This window comes from Physella acuta, unplaced genomic scaffold, assembly GCF_028476545.2.
Source record: "Physella acuta isolate Inbredline_101_S28 unplaced genomic scaffold, ASM2847654v3 ptg001022l, whole genome shotgun sequence".
Taxonomy (NCBI): domain Eukaryota; kingdom Metazoa; phylum Mollusca; class Gastropoda; family Physidae; genus Physella; species Physella acuta.
In genome coordinates, this window is record NW_026732539.1 from 57,501 (window position 1) to 73,425 (window position 15,925).

At 38.3% G+C, this 15,925-nt stretch overlaps 1 long non-coding RNA gene across 1 annotated transcript in view; it reads right to left on the reverse strand.

Annotated features, from left to right (window-relative positions):
• Positions 1-15,263, reverse strand: part of LOC131954726 (uncharacterized) — a 16,408-nt gene extending 1,145 nt beyond the window's left edge. Inside the window, exons 1-8 of the long non-coding RNA XR_009388790.1 lie at positions 15,100-15,263; positions 13,610-13,879; positions 12,883-13,060; positions 11,723-11,816; positions 8,700-8,822; positions 6,837-7,001; positions 4,919-5,057; positions 3,338-3,495 (exon numbers count right to left, since the gene is read on the reverse strand). This is a non-coding gene — a long non-coding RNA (uncharacterized LOC131954726). The remainder of the gene's footprint in view (positions 1-3,337; positions 3,496-4,918; positions 5,058-6,836; positions 7,002-8,699; positions 8,823-11,722; positions 11,817-12,882; positions 13,061-13,609; positions 13,880-15,099) is intronic.
• Between the last annotated feature and the right edge of the window lie 662 nt (positions 15,264-15,925).

The window sequence follows — 15,925 nt, forward strand, 5'->3', positions numbered from 1 at the left end:
GATGTTTTTAAGTTATAATGATCACGTCATAATATTTAGATTATAGTTGTGGGCTCATATTTTAATTTATTATTTGAGTTTATTCTACTTTATGGGGTCAGTTTAATTTTAATAGAGATGTTTTAGTATGGCTTTATCGCTTGAGCCTGTTTATTCATTATGGCTGTATTTAGCACTAGCCTTGTTAACTGTTGAAGGTTATGCTTTATTTATTTCATCTTTCTATTCTAACACTTTATTTTACTAAATCTGGTGGGTGCTGGGTTTGTAGAATGATAAAAGTAAAAATATAAACCTTATTGTCAGATATATTATGAATAAGACATAACACATTAATCACATTAACAATGACTTAATGTTTTCTTAAATGACAAAATGTAAAAAAAAATGTTGTTATTTTAAAAATTTATTCTTTAAATTAACGTCACATGAAGAAACATTAAAATGGCAACATAGTTTTTAAGTCAGGCAAATCATCATAAAAATGTGTATTTATGACTTGCTTTTAGGCGCTCATATATGACATCTTTTTTTCTGCTCTTCTACAACTTGTCAGGGGCTACAGATGAGATCATAATCTTACGACCTTAGCTTAGCAATTGCCAGCTAACTGCTAATTCTCTTTGAAGTAGATAGTAGCATCAAGGTTGTACTGAAGTGCACGAATATCTGTCGCATTGAATTCTCGATAGGTCTGACTGGTCTTTTGAGAGCGGCTGGTCTATTTTGAGGAGAGGCTGGTGTCTATTGTATGTTATGTGAGGCTGGTCTATTGTATGTTACGACTGCTCTGTTGCGAAAGACTTGAGTCTTGTACGGCAAGACTGGTGTGTTGAGACAGGCTGGTCTATTGTTTGATAAAACTAATCTTTTGAGAGAGGCTGGTCTCTTGTATGGTAAGACTGGTCTGTTGAGAGAGGCTGGTCTGTTGAGAGAGGCTGGTGTCTTAGAGGGTAGACTAGTTTGTCGAGATATTCTGGTGTACTGTATGGTAAGATTGGTCATTTAAGAGAGTTTGGTCTTTTGTATGTTACGACTGGTCTATAGAGAAGGGCTGGTCTGCTGAGAGATGCTGGTGTCTTTAAGATTGGTTACTTGAGAGCTGATGGTGTCTTGTATGGTAAGACTGTTCTGTTGAGAGAGGCTGGTCTGTTGAGAGTCTGCTCTGTTGAGAGAGGCTGATATGTTGAGAAGCTGGTCTATAGAGAGAAGTCGATCTGTTGAGAGAGGCTGGTCTGTTGAGAGAGGCTGTCTGTTGAGAGAGGCTGGTCTGTTGAGAGAGGCTGGTCTGTTGAGAGAGGGCTGGTATGTTGGGAGAGGCTGGTCTGTTGAGAGAAGCTCGTCCGATGATAGATTCTGGTGTATTGAGAGAGGCGTGTCTGTTGAAAATTAAGCATAAAAGCATTTACTAAAGACAACTAACCATGTCGTTGAACATGTACGCCAAACATTTTGTAACCTACCATAAAAAACATTTCTTAACACGTAGATAAATCCTCAATCTAAAGTTAGTAGTGAATTAAAAAACAATTAAATTTATTTCACAATCTTGTGGAAATATAATTCGAATAATATTGTTTTGATTGATATTTAGATTCTAGAATTAAGATCTAGTTTCAAAGCATTGTGTTAGCCTAAACAATTGTAAACAAAACAGTTTGGTTATTGAAATCTGGAAATAGGCTGTATTAAACAAATACTATTTGTTTATTATTCTTTAAATGATAAAATGTAATAGAATAGCCGAACATAATTAATCAAATATCATTACCTATAAGTACTGTGACTGCTGTTGTATAAATTGGTATGATTGCGGCGTACGACTGCGTTTCCGATCAAAGGCGTACTGACAGATATAGCGATATTCGTTTTGTTCCGAGATTTTTAGCGCTTGAAATAATAGGCGGTTTGTTCGAATGATTATACCTCGATATCATTCTACAGATTTCTATAATATTATCAGACAGGCTTTTGATTTATGTAAAAAAAAACTTAATCGAATTTTTTTTGATATAGACGGTTTGCGAGCGAGACCATCGAAATACTGGATGTTATAGAAAATTCCATGACAGAAGCAAACATGGAATGTTATATAACATTCAATAACATAAGTAAATACTGAAAGTTAATATAATATTCAATGACAGAAGTAAAGACTGAATATTATATAATATTCAATAACAAGTAAATACTGAATGATATATAATATTCAATAACAAGTAAATACTGAATGATATATAATATTCAATGGCATAAGCAAAACCTGGTGAGGGGTGGAAGCAGGCGTTGTGACTGAAATAGCAATGTAAACAGAAAGTGTTATTTCAACGCCAAGGGTAGACAAAGTACAGAATATAGTCCCAAGTTAAGACAGAACAGACAGACCCGACGGGTTCCGAACCTACCACTCCTCACGGCACCGAATCCTTGGCGTTGAAATAACACTTTCTGTTTACATTGCTAAGCAAAACCTGAATTTTTAGTACGCAATTATTCTGAGACGAACTAGGATTCTCAGTCCCCCCCCCTCCCCCTCCTCCTCATCCAATGTGACCGGTGTTTAGTAGTTAGGGCAAAATATGCAAAAAACTAAACGTATTAATATAGCATTCAGTGACTTAGCACACCGTAAGCAAATACTGAACGCCATATAAAATTCAATATCAAAAGCAAATTCTGAATGTCATATAACATTCAATGACATAATCAAACACTGAATGTCATATAACATTCAATGACAAAATCAAATACTGAATGTCATCTAACATTCAATGCAATAATCAAATACTGAATGTCATATAGCACTGAATGACATAATCAAATACTGAATGTCATATAACATTCAATGACAAAATCAAATACTGAATGTCATATAACATTCAATGCAATAATCAAATACTGAATGTCATATAACATTGAATAACATAATCAAATACTGAATTGTCATATCACATTCAATGACATAATCTAACACTGAATGTCATATAACATTCAATGAACAAATCAAATAATGAATGTCATCTATCATTCAAAGCAATAATCAAATATTGAATGTCATCTAACATTCAATGCAATAATCAAATACTGAATGTCATATAACATTGACTGACAAAATAAAACACCGAATGTCATATAACATTCAATGACAAAATTAAATACTGAATTATATATTATTAAATGACATAAGCAAATACTGAATGTCATATAACATTGAATGACAAAATCAAACACTGAATGTCATATAACATTGAATGACATAATCAAACACTGAATCTCATATAACATTCAATGACATAAGTAAACCTGATTTTTCACACAAAAGAGTTATTGGACGTACCTGGATTTTCAGTCGATTCCCCACCAAGTGATGGGTGTTTAGTTCGCGTACCAAACAAAAGCTTGCTCAGCTCCTGGCGGAACTCTTGCCGAAGAAACAGTAGATGAGGAAATTACTGGCGTTGTTCATATACATCAGCAGCACCACGGAGTCGTTGCCTAGACGCCGTCAAAGCCAATTTTAATGTAGTAGAGTTATTCTTTGAGCTGGGCGGTCAAAGGGTAGATGAAATAGAGTATGCATGTTTTATGAAGCTCGGCAAATGAATTAAGAGTAGGGGGGGGGGGGGGGTCGGCGTGGTCGAGTTGGTAAAGCTCATGTTAAACCGAGAAGTCTCGAGTTCGAACCCTCGGGCAGATGAGGCTCGTGAGCTCTTTAAGGAGAGACTACTCCAAAATCAAACAACTGCTGCCTTGTAGTTTGTTCTTCCAACACTAAAAATTAAGAACGAAGAAGAAGAAGAAAGATGAATGAAGAGTGTGGTCAGCACTATGCCAAGCCGCTTTTGCTTTTCGTAACGTAAGTTAGTTACTCTTTGTAGTGAACATGTGAAGGGGGGGATGAATGGGGGGTGAATATTGTTTGTACTTTGTACCCTGTCCCTGTTCAAACCTCTTTCAGTGAGTTGTGTCAGTAACGTAATCATATTCCGGCTTTGTACCTGTTTTTGTACGCGTATATAAGGCTGGTAAGTAGGTCACCAACCAGTTCTACGGCTCAATAAAACCTGCATGAGCATTAGAACTGTTTATTGACCTACTTACCAGCCCTATAAGGTGTGTGAGAACGTGTATGCTCGCCTCAGCTTAGTTCAGTTCTCTAAATTACGCTAGTGTCGGTTAGTTCTGTACTGTTAGATAGCCACATTATCTTAGTTTGTGTACTAGCGTATGTATTTATATTTAAAATAGACTGTGCACGTGTAGATAGGATTTAACTCGTTTTAGTGTCAACGACCTTTTGTTTTATTCAGTACGAGCCGGCCCTCGGATTTAGTTGTTTTATTTTCTACTTTTCAGAAATTCATAATTTGTGAATTCGACAGTACCAATGCTGCCACTGAAAATATTTGCTTTAAAACACTATCAGTAGGTCGTTAAGGACGATAACCCCCCCCCCCCCCCCCTCACCCTCCATCCCCCAACCACTATTCTCCCCCCCCCCCCGTGAAAGCAGCCACCTCTTAGTTACCTCCCCTAAGTTTAAAATCGTTTCAGACTAAATTACCTGCCCCCAATAGCCGTCACTAATCCCGGCTCTACGATTGTAAACATTTAGCGTGAACCACAGCTCACCAGACCATGTAGGGGTGGGGTGGTAGGGAGCGCGCTTACAGCTTGTTTTCTAGCGTCTCCAAGAAGAGAATTTTATATATATATATATATATATATATATATATATATATATATATATATATATATATATATATTATATATATATAAATATATATATAGATTGATAGTTTCAGTGTACGCTGTGTCTGAACGGACTTATCCCAACTTCTTCAGGACTTGACGGGAATTTTTTTTTAAAATTTCAAACGAACTAGAAAGCGGACGTCCGGGAGGGAAGAGAACTTACCGAGTTCCCTCTGAGCGTGCCCCCGAGACGTGTTTGGGAAGACCTTCTTGGCCACGACGTGGAAACACGCCCATGGGAATAAGGGAGACGATGAAGGCGATGTTGGAGATGACGACGAGGAGTTTCATCTGGGCGCGGACTGTGGATGGAGAAAAGGGGAAGGTGTGGATGGAGAGTGGATAGTTTTATAGGTTGGGAAGGGGGGGATAGGTGGATTTCTAGCTGGCAGTGTTTCTTCCAGACTTTTTCTCCGGGGGAGGGGGCACTTGAAGTTTTCGGGGGGGGGGGGGAGGGGTGGCGGGCGGTAGACTTTCTTTGGGGGGGGGGCGGACACTGTTCTGTTAAAAGTATATATTTCTATATAAATTTCATTTCGTTCAGGGGGGGGGGGGGGCGGTAGACTTTCTTCAGGGGGAGCCCCCCGCCCCCCCCCCCCCCCCCCGAAAAGATGCCTGGAAGAAACTCTGATACCTGGGGAATAATTTGAGATCCGGGAAAGGGGGAGGAGTTAACTTGTTAGGTTGGGAGGGGGGGATAGGTGGGTGAATTGATAGCTGAGGAATACTTTTGTGATATGGGGAAGGGGATTAGGCGAATACATCGATAGGTGGGGGAATAGGTGGGTCGATTGATAGGTTGGGGCATAGTTTAAATTAGTTTAATTGGTGTGGGGGTAGGTAGGTGGATTGATAATTTAGGAGGCACATTAAGATGGATGGATCGAGAAAGTTTTTCTTCATATATTGGAGGGAGAGCATCTAATTACTAATCCTAAATTCCGGAGTTCGAACTCCCCGGAAATCGAGGCTCGGGATATCATAAAGTATCTCATCTAGGGGCGAAAAGTTGAAAAAAAAAAGACAACTAGAAAATATATATATATTTTTTTTTAAATTGCTGCATTGCAAACTGCTATTGGTTTTTAAAAAAAAAGCTTATAGAAGCACACACAGAGGGGGGAAAAGGCAAATCTCATTAACATGACTCGTTAACATGTAATTTTTAAATACGTTGGATAAAATATTTAAAAAAAAGTAATAAGCAACTCAGTTTAATTAATGTGATATGGTTACACACAACAGCTCATGCTTGGCCTTTAACCCAATACACATACTGATGTCAATGAAATGAGTGATATTGTTTTGTAATGTTAAGCATATGGTTGGAATAAGGCCATACTCCAACAGTTTTGTATGGAAAATATTTGGATTAAAATACTATAAGGGAGAAAGATATGATTTAGAATTGCATCAAGTGATTAGGCGTCTGAGCTATACACGATAAAATATCAATAAAAACCAGAGGCGTAGCAACCCTTCCCGGCGCCCCCCTAAGGTCGGCGCCCGGGGACATATGTCCCCCCCCCACCCGCCCCCCCCTCGCTACGCCTCTGATAAAAACACTAGTACTTGTCGCAGTAGTACAGTAGACCTATCGATACTTTTTAAAGTAATTCAGTAGCAATATTGATACTTGTAACAGTAATGTAAACAAAGCAGCGATATTTGTAACAGTAATTCAGTAGAAATATCGATACTTTTCACAGCAATGTAGTCTAAATATCGATACTTCTTTTTATCTCTTTCAAACTGTTTCACATCAAGCGATACCATATAATACCATCTATTTTACATCTAGCGATACCATCTGTTTTTACGTCGAACCATACAATCTGTTTTTACGTCGAACGATACCATCTGTTTTTATATCGAACGATACCATCTCCATTAAAATCGAACGATACCATCTCTTTTACATCGAACGATACCATCTTTTTTACATCGAACGATACCATCAGTTTCTCATCGAACGATACCATCTCACATCGAACGATACCATCTGTTTCACATCGAACGATATCATCAAAACGCGACTGACGTACAAAAGGCGAACCACCCAGGGTACAAGGTCTAATCACCTTTTAGTGTCGACTTATTTAACATCATGCCCGCTTTCGGTGAGTGGTGTTTGAACACCAGCATACCATTTAAAACAAAACAGCAGCAACGTGGGAGCGATTGACGTCAGGACGAACTGCATCCATGCCCAAACATTGACACTGAGCTCACACATTATGGCATACCTAAAGATCATATACATGGAAAACGTTGAATATAAAGAGGCTTTATGGCATACCTAAAGATCACATACATGGAAAACGTTTAATATAAAGAGGCTTTATGGCATACCTAAACGTCATATACATGGAAAACGTTTAGTATAAAGAGGTTTTATGGTATGCCTAAATATCAAATACATGAAAAATGTTTAATATAAAGAGGTTTTATGGCATGCCTTAAGATAAAATACATGAAAAACGTTTAATATAAAGAGGTTTTATGGTATACCTAAATGTCAAATACATGAAAAACGTTTAATATAAAGAGGGTTTATGGCATACCTAAAGATCAAATACATGAAAAATAAAGATGTTTTATGGCATACCTAAAGATGAAATAAACGTAAAATTTTCAAATTACAAGATTTTATGGTATACCCAGAGATCAAATAATTGTAAAACGTTGAAAATTAAAAGTGTGTATGGCACAAGTGGGATCAAATTACTGTAAAACTTTCATAGATCAAATAAATCCAAAACGCCTAAAATAACTAGCTTTTAAGTCAGTCCTAAGGATCTAACAAATGTCTAAATATAACTTATCCCTTATTGGTACTTTACTTATTTACGATTTCTAAAATACCGATAGCGTTGGCGCCGTTTAAGTTAGGGGGATGAAATTTCATATATATTTGATTTCTGTCGATTTTCGAACGCTTTCTAGTAATTGAATACCGTTCTTGAAACTATTTTCTTTTCATCGAAACCATCAGAATGTAATTGTATCATATCATATTCTCATAAAACATATTCTAAGATCTTTTTGCCTCCATGTTTGTTTGTTTATTCGCGAAATAAACAAACGTTTTTGTAACAACCTTTACTAGTATAGCCCAATTCCATTGCAATTACCATACAAACTCGCGATGAAAGAATACACGAGAATGTTCAATAGAGCTGGCTTAAAAATCATAGTAACTCATCAATGTCGTCACTATAAGTGCTCACCTTTTCTTTTAAACAGCTTCCCACATTTCTACTCTTCCGTTTAAAACATCATACATCTATTTATAAATGTACTCGATTTTTTCTTTTCTTTGGGGGTCATTCATACATGACGTCACGCTTTTTGGACGATTTTTACCTCCTTCCCTCCGTCACACGTCGTCACAAAAAGCAAGACCCCCCCCCCCCCCACCTAAAATGACGTCACACCTCAGCCTACACTCCCCCCCCCCCCCCCCCCCTATCAAAATTGCTGTTGAATATTTCTTAAAACATCGATATTTTCCCAAAATCTTGTCAGAACTCTGCTAACACAGAAAATTTTGATCAATTCCGGTTACAGTTTATTAAAACAGTTTTCTAAAACGCGAAATGACTAAAACTCGTTTTCTAAGATTGCTTTTTTATAATACAAAAGTTTGACGTCACACCATCTAAACCACCCCCTGTCCCCTTCCCCTCAACACACACACCGTCACAGAATTACGGACCCCCCTCCCCCTACGAGTGTGACGCATTTATGGATGAACCCTATTTTTTTGTTTGTTTCTTTTTAAAAATAAAAACAAAAATACGTTATCTTATTTACTTACCCCAACTTCTTCATCTTGTAAACATCATAAATTCCCACCCCCCCTCCTTCCCAAAATGTCTCTTACAAGACGCTCCACCCCCCCCCCCCTCCCCTTCCTCAACTTAAATAAACAATTGACTCACCCTTCATGATCTACGAAATTAACAGCTTTGAACACAATCACTGCCACAATGATTCCCACAGATAAACACAAAACTACTAGATGGGTTAGTGGAGTTGTATTTGTCAAGAAACGACAATGCGTTCTGAAAATAAAACATGATATTCAAGAGAAAATACAACAATACGATATTCAAGAGAAAATACAACATTACAATATTCAGGGGAAAATACAAAATTACCATATTAAAAAAATACAACAATACGATATTCAAGAGAAAATACAACATTACAATATTCAGGGGAAAATACAAAATTACCATATTAAAAAAATACAACATTACGATATTCAAGAGAAAATACTACATTACGATATTCAAGAGAAAATACAACATTACGATAGTCAAGATAAAATACAACATTACGATATTCAAGAGAAAATAAACCATTACGATATTCAAGAGAAAATACAACATTAGGATATTCAAGAGAAAATACAGCATTACCATATTCCAAAAAAAAAAATACAACAGTACGATATTTCAAGAGAAAATACAACTTTAGGATATTCAAGAGAAAATACAACATTGCGATATTTCAAGGATATACAACATTATGATATTCAAGAGAAAATACAACATTACGATATTCAACAGAAAATAAACCATTACGATATTCAAGAGAAAAAAAAAAAAAAAAAAAAAAAAAAAAAAAAGAGAAAATACAACATTACCATATTCCAAAAAAATACAACATTTCGTTATTCAAGAGAAAATACAACATTACGATATTCAAGAGAACATACAACATTATGATAGTCAAGAGAAAATACAACATTACGATATTCAAGAGAAATTACAACATTACCATATTCCAAAAAATACAAAATTACGATATTTCAAGGATATACAGCATTACGATATTCAAGAGAAAATACAACATTACGATATTCAAGAGAAAATACAACATTAGGATATTCAAGAGAAAATACAGCATTACCATATTCCAAAAAAAAAAAAATACAACAGTACGATATTTCAAGAGAAAATACAACTTTAGGATATTCAAGAGAAAATACAACATTGCGATATTTCAAGGATATACAACATTATGATATTCAAGAGAAAATCCAACATTACGATATTCAACAGAAAATAAACCATTACGATATTCAAGAGAAAATACAATATTACCATATTCCAAAAAATACAAAATTACGACATTTCAAGGATATACAACATTACGATATTCAAGAGAAAATACAACATTACGATATTCAAGAGAAAATACAACATTACGATATTCAAGAGAAAATACAGCATTACCATATTCCAAAAAAAAAATACAACAGTACGATATTTCAAGAGAAAATACAACTTTAGGATATTCAAGAGAAAATACAACATTACGATATTCAACAGAAAATAAACCATTACGATATTCAAGAGAAAATACAACATTACCATATTCCAAAAAAATACAAAATTGAGATATTTTAAGAGAAAATACAACATCACGATATTCAAGAGAAAATACAACATTACGATATTCAAGAGAAAATACAACATCACGATATTAAAGAATCGTTGTCAAGCCTACACATGAAAACTAACATGTCCGTTACTTTACCAATCGCAAGGCAGCTATCACGAAAGTCTCGAGTTCGAATCCTAGCCCAAGTCAGTAAAACGTCCTTGACTTTACCCATTTCTGATGGGTACCTAACTCACGTTAGGGAAAGTAAAGGCGGCTGGGCAAAGTGCTGATCACCCCTTCCCTTCATATGCCGAGGTCAAGAAACATGAAATCTACTTCGTCTGTTCAATGGATCCCTAGGTCTAAAGAGGATCGTTTACTACATTTTTAGTTTACTATTGTGTTTATTTGTTTAAGACGGGGAAAAATCTAGATTTAAAAGTAAAGTTCCCCTTCAAGACCTGGCGGTCTATTGGTCAAGTGAAGTAGAGTTCACCTGTTTCTGTGGCCTCGGCATATGAAGAGATAACGTAGTCAGCACTATGCACAGCCACCTTTACTTTCCCTATCGTGAGTTGGGTGCCTATCAGAGTTGGATAGGCCTCAGGACGTTTCTACTGATTTGAACCAGGATTTGAACTCGAGACTTACGGATTTCAATACTGAGTTTTGCTTATATAAAATATAAAGTTATTTGACACAGTACCTAACACGACAGAATGGGAAAAGATAGAAAAGCAAGGCATTCAGAAAAAAAATGAATAGATTTGACATCGACAAAAACAGAAGACAAGTTTTAGCACCCAAGCATACAATGGAATCAACAAAGATTAGGGGGGGGGCAGAGTTTCTTCCAGACATCTCTTCGGGGGTGGGGGGACTTACCCCCCCCCCCCCCCCCCTCCCCCGAACGAAATGAAATTTATATAATTTATATAGAAAATATATACTTTTAACAGTGTCCGCCCCCCCCCTCCGAAGAAAAGTCTACCGCCCCCCCGAAAATTTCAAGTGCCCCCCCCCCGGAGAAAAAAGTCTGGAAGAAACACTGGGGGGGGGGGGAAGGGGGGGACACGTTAATGCCTAGAGTAAAAAAAAAATTGAAAATTATTAGAAAGAATGTTTAAGAACAATTACAAAGAATAGAAATTGAGACAATTATGTTGTGAATGAACAATTTTCCACTGGGCATTGAAAAGACAAGAAGAAATATGCGTCAGATTCGTGTTTTTATTTTATTGAACGGACGTATAGAAGCCTGAATTTGTCATTATCACCAGTGTAAGCGTATCGTTTAGGAGACGTGTTTTAAGATATAAATAGAACGATACAGCAAGAGGTCGATTGTAGTAAAATGCCATGTGCAGAGGCGTCGCGAGGCTGGGGGGGGGGGGGGGGGGGAGACCACAATGGGTGTCACCATTTAAGGGGTCGACACTGTGGCGAAAAGATGCAAAATAAATAGAAGAAAATTACGTTTTTTTTGCCAGTTCAATTAATGATTAATTAGTGACACCATGAAGTGCCGCACCGGGTGACACCCCACCTTGCGACGCCTGTGAGTACTCACCTTTTTGAAATAAATAGCAACCTCATCGTGGAGATGAGAACGAGATGCCAGCTGACAACAATGATAAGGACATAGGGTCAACCAGCGCACTATTCTGAAAATTGTTTTTTAACGTTTGTCATAAACGTTTTTAAAGGCGAGCCTCGTTATAAGTTATTTGCGAGCTTTTCCCGGCCCTCCAGAGGCGTAGCGAGGGGGGGGGGGGGGCGGGGGGGACATATGTCCCCGGGCGCCGACCTTAGGGGGGGGGGCACCAAATTGAAAGTTTGAGGGGGAGTGCAAACCAAAAGTTCGAGGGGGGGGGATGCAAATCGAAAATTTGAGGGGGGGGGGGGGTGGGGTGCAAATGAAAAGTTCGAGGGGGGGGGGTACAAATCGAAAGCTTGTCCCCGGGCGCCGGGAAGGGTCGCTACGCCTCTGCGGCCCTGCATCCTAATCTAAACCGTTGATATAAACCTGAATTTAATCCCGACTGTGGTTAAAACTTCGTCACTTTCAATAGTGCTTGACGTAATTCTAACCCTTTTTCTTAACACTAAACCAATGCCTAAACCCTTGACCTTGACCCTTTCCCTGTACACTAGAACTGACCCTCCCTAAACCCTCGACTTAAACCTGCCTTAAACCTAGACCCCTCGGGCAGATGAGGCTCGTTAGCTGGGGACAGCCCGACTTAAATTACATTAAAACACATAGATTACAACTAATTAATAATTAAATCATGATAATACAATCTGTACATGCATATTTTTTTTCAATTGAATCAATTCTAGTTCTAACCAGAATCCGACACGATTTAAAAAAAAAAATCGAAGTATCACACTTAAGCAATGGCGTAGGCAGGATAGCACAATTGGGGTGGGTCTATTTCTCCACTTACACACACACACACACATATATATATATATATATATATATATATATATATATATATATATATATATATATATATATATATATCCTTACAGTTTTAAAAGCTTAAAATAACTATTGTTTGTGTACCATCCAAATAGTTTGACGTCCAAAAGACATAAAACGACACAAGCGCATCATCTACAACAGCCGAAACTGAACACAATACCTGCCCCCTCCACCCCCCACCAACCCCCTCCCCTGCCTACGCCACAGATGTTAAGTAACAAAATTGAACCGACTCTAACCCGCAGGCGATAGGGCTGTACCAGGGGATATCCGTACCGACCAGAGCCTTGGCGAAGTGGCGAGCCATGGCGAAGATGAGGGTGATGATGTTGAAGAAGGAGAGGCTGATGAGGTAGGCGGTCGACGTAGCGTCACGCAGTACTTGGCGCTGTAGTACCACGATGGAGAGGACGTTGCCTGGGGATTGTAAAGTGGGGGGGGGGGGGCAATAAGCTGGGGGGGGGGTCAATAAGCTGGGGGGTCAGTGAGGTGGGGGGGTCAATAAGGTGGGGGTCAGTAAGTTGGGGAGGGACAATAATCTGGGGGGTCAGTAAGTTGGGGGGGGGGGGCGCGGGTGGGTCAATAAGCTAGGGGGTCAGTAAGTTGGAGGGGGGGGGGGGGGGGTCAATAAGCTGGGGGGTCAGTAAGTTGGGGGGTTAATAAGCTGGGGGGATCAGTGAGGTGGGGGATGGATAAGCTAGGGGGTGGGACAATAAATGATTGCTTAAAAAAGAGAGTAGCGAGATTTTCAAGACAGTTTGGTGTAAGGGTAGTGTTACAGGTAGTATGGTTGTGATTTTAGATTAACAGAATGAATTAAATGTGTTCCAAGATATCTGAACTAAATCTGTTTTTAATAAAAGCTAATGAATACAATTTTGGATTTTTATAGCAAAAAAAAAAAACAATAAATAAATAAATAAATAACTAGAAACGCTATAGGATTATACAACTTTGTTTTTTTACCCGGAATGCCGAAAACGGACATCAGGAACGTCCCAACGAGTAACACAATCATGTTAGTCTGTCGAATCTTGGCAACGAAGGGTAAGTCGGCTTCCTCCAATGACTGACCGTAATATGAATACATTATCCGGTTTTCGGTATGATTAGCCATCATTTTTATCTTCCCAGTTCGGTCGACCTCTCGTCTCGTGTTGAACGTGATGTTTATGGAACTTACCAGTGACAGCTGGGGCAGCGAAGTTTCACTTTCTCAAAAGCGCCGAAAAAAATCTACAAAATAGTGGTTGTTCTTATTAATGTGAAGTCAATAATTTTTTTTTTATAAATTAAAGAAACGTTAAATTCGCGTACGTACTCGTAGCAGTGGCGTAGCGAGGTCGGGTGTCACCCGGTGCGCACTTAATGGTGTCACCCCCCAGAGGCGTAGCGACACTTCCCGGGGACAAACTTTCAAATTTTCGATTTGCACCCCCCCCCCCCTCAAGTTTTCGATTTGCACCCCCCCCTCAAGTTTTTGATTTGCAACCCCCCCTCAAGTTTTTCTCTATATATTTTGCTATTTTTTGCCTTGGTGTCACCCCCATAAATGGTGTCACCCGGTGTGGTCCGAACCCCCGCCCCCCCCCCCCTCGCTACGCCCCTGCCTCGAAGTGTTATTCTAGTAAACAAAGTACCTTTTTCGCGTTGGAAAAAGAGTTAAATCTGCTACACCAAGCAATCACAAAACACTTTTACCAAAAATCAAATTCACATCCAATATAACCTAGCCCGGGGTTGAAGGACATTACCCCCAACCCCCGTTAATTAATTAACTTCCGGTTAATAGTCCCCTGAGTAATTATCCCAAAACGCCAATGCCCAAGAGCCCTAACCATTACCCTTATCCTAAACATATAACTACCCCCTAACCACAATCCTAACCTCAAATCTAAGCATATATCTGAACCTAACCCCCATACTTAAATCCTAATCAAACCCTAACCCCAATCTCAACCCCAACCCTAACCTTAACCTTAGCCAGAGCCATAACCTGAATCTGAACCAGCCTCTTACCCTAGCCTAGCAATAGCATACGTTAGGGAAAGTAAACTTTTAACGTAGACCGGACCCTATTGTAAACGAGTAAATAAAATAAAGCCTACTTAATTTTTCAGCAAATGAAATAGATTTCACTTGTTTCAGTGACTCCGGAATATGAAGGGATAGTGTGTTCAGCACGATGCCCAGCCGCCTTTACTGCCCTTTACTCTCCCAAATCGTACCTAACATGAGTCAGGTAGACATCAGAGTTAGGTGAACTCAAGGATGTTTTTTTACTGACACGTATCCAGGATTCGAACTCATGGCTTTCTGGTTCGTAGTCGAATACTCTACCATCCGACTACGCCGTCCTAATACAGTTGCAAAAGTATTTTGAAACGATTCCAACACTGATAAAAATAAGTAAAAGATAAACTAGATTCTAGATGACTAATTCAGATCTTTAATACCTGGCTGATTTCAAAGAATTCACAGTATGTGAATGTTCATTGTTATCTTGTAGATCCAAAATATCTCAACATAGTATCAACTTATCTATTCATTAAGTAATGACGACGGACTTCATTAAATAATTAAGGATAACATTGTTTTGACGCCATTTGTAAGTATCGGCTTATAGAGTTGACATTGAAAAGTGTTTTATTGCGCTGAAGAGTTGAACAATGTAAGCGTCATTTCCGGAGACATTTATCGGGAAAACAAAAACATCCGTTTTTACTTTCTTCTATTACAATGTATAGAAGACAGAGGCGTAGCGATGGGGGGGGGGGGCGACCTTAGGGGGCGCCAAAATGGGTTGTAAAAACAAATTAAAAAGTCATTTTAGCTGCATTTTCATTTTTGCATTATAAATAGTTTGAGGGGGGGGGGGGTGCAAATCGAAAGTTTGAGGGGGGGGGGGCGCAAATAGAAAGTTTGACGGGGGATGCAAATTGCTCCCGAGGGGTCGCCAAATTGAAAGTTTGTCCCGGGCGCCGGTAAGGGTCGCTACGCCTCTGATAGAAGAAGTATTGTAATCGCGCTGAATAATCGACAGATATTTATTTCTGGTATCGTTTAATAGGATTAACAACAGGCTCAAATTTTTCGGAAGGTCCATTAAATATTTTAAAAAATAATGTATCATGTTATTAAAATAAATATTGTTATAAAACCTGAATGATTTGCGTGTATTAAAGATAAGATGTAATTGATGTTTTTGGTATTTGCAGTAAATAAAAAAAAAATAATTTGTTTGTTTATATTTATCACATAAATAGGGGGAAGAACTGCTAA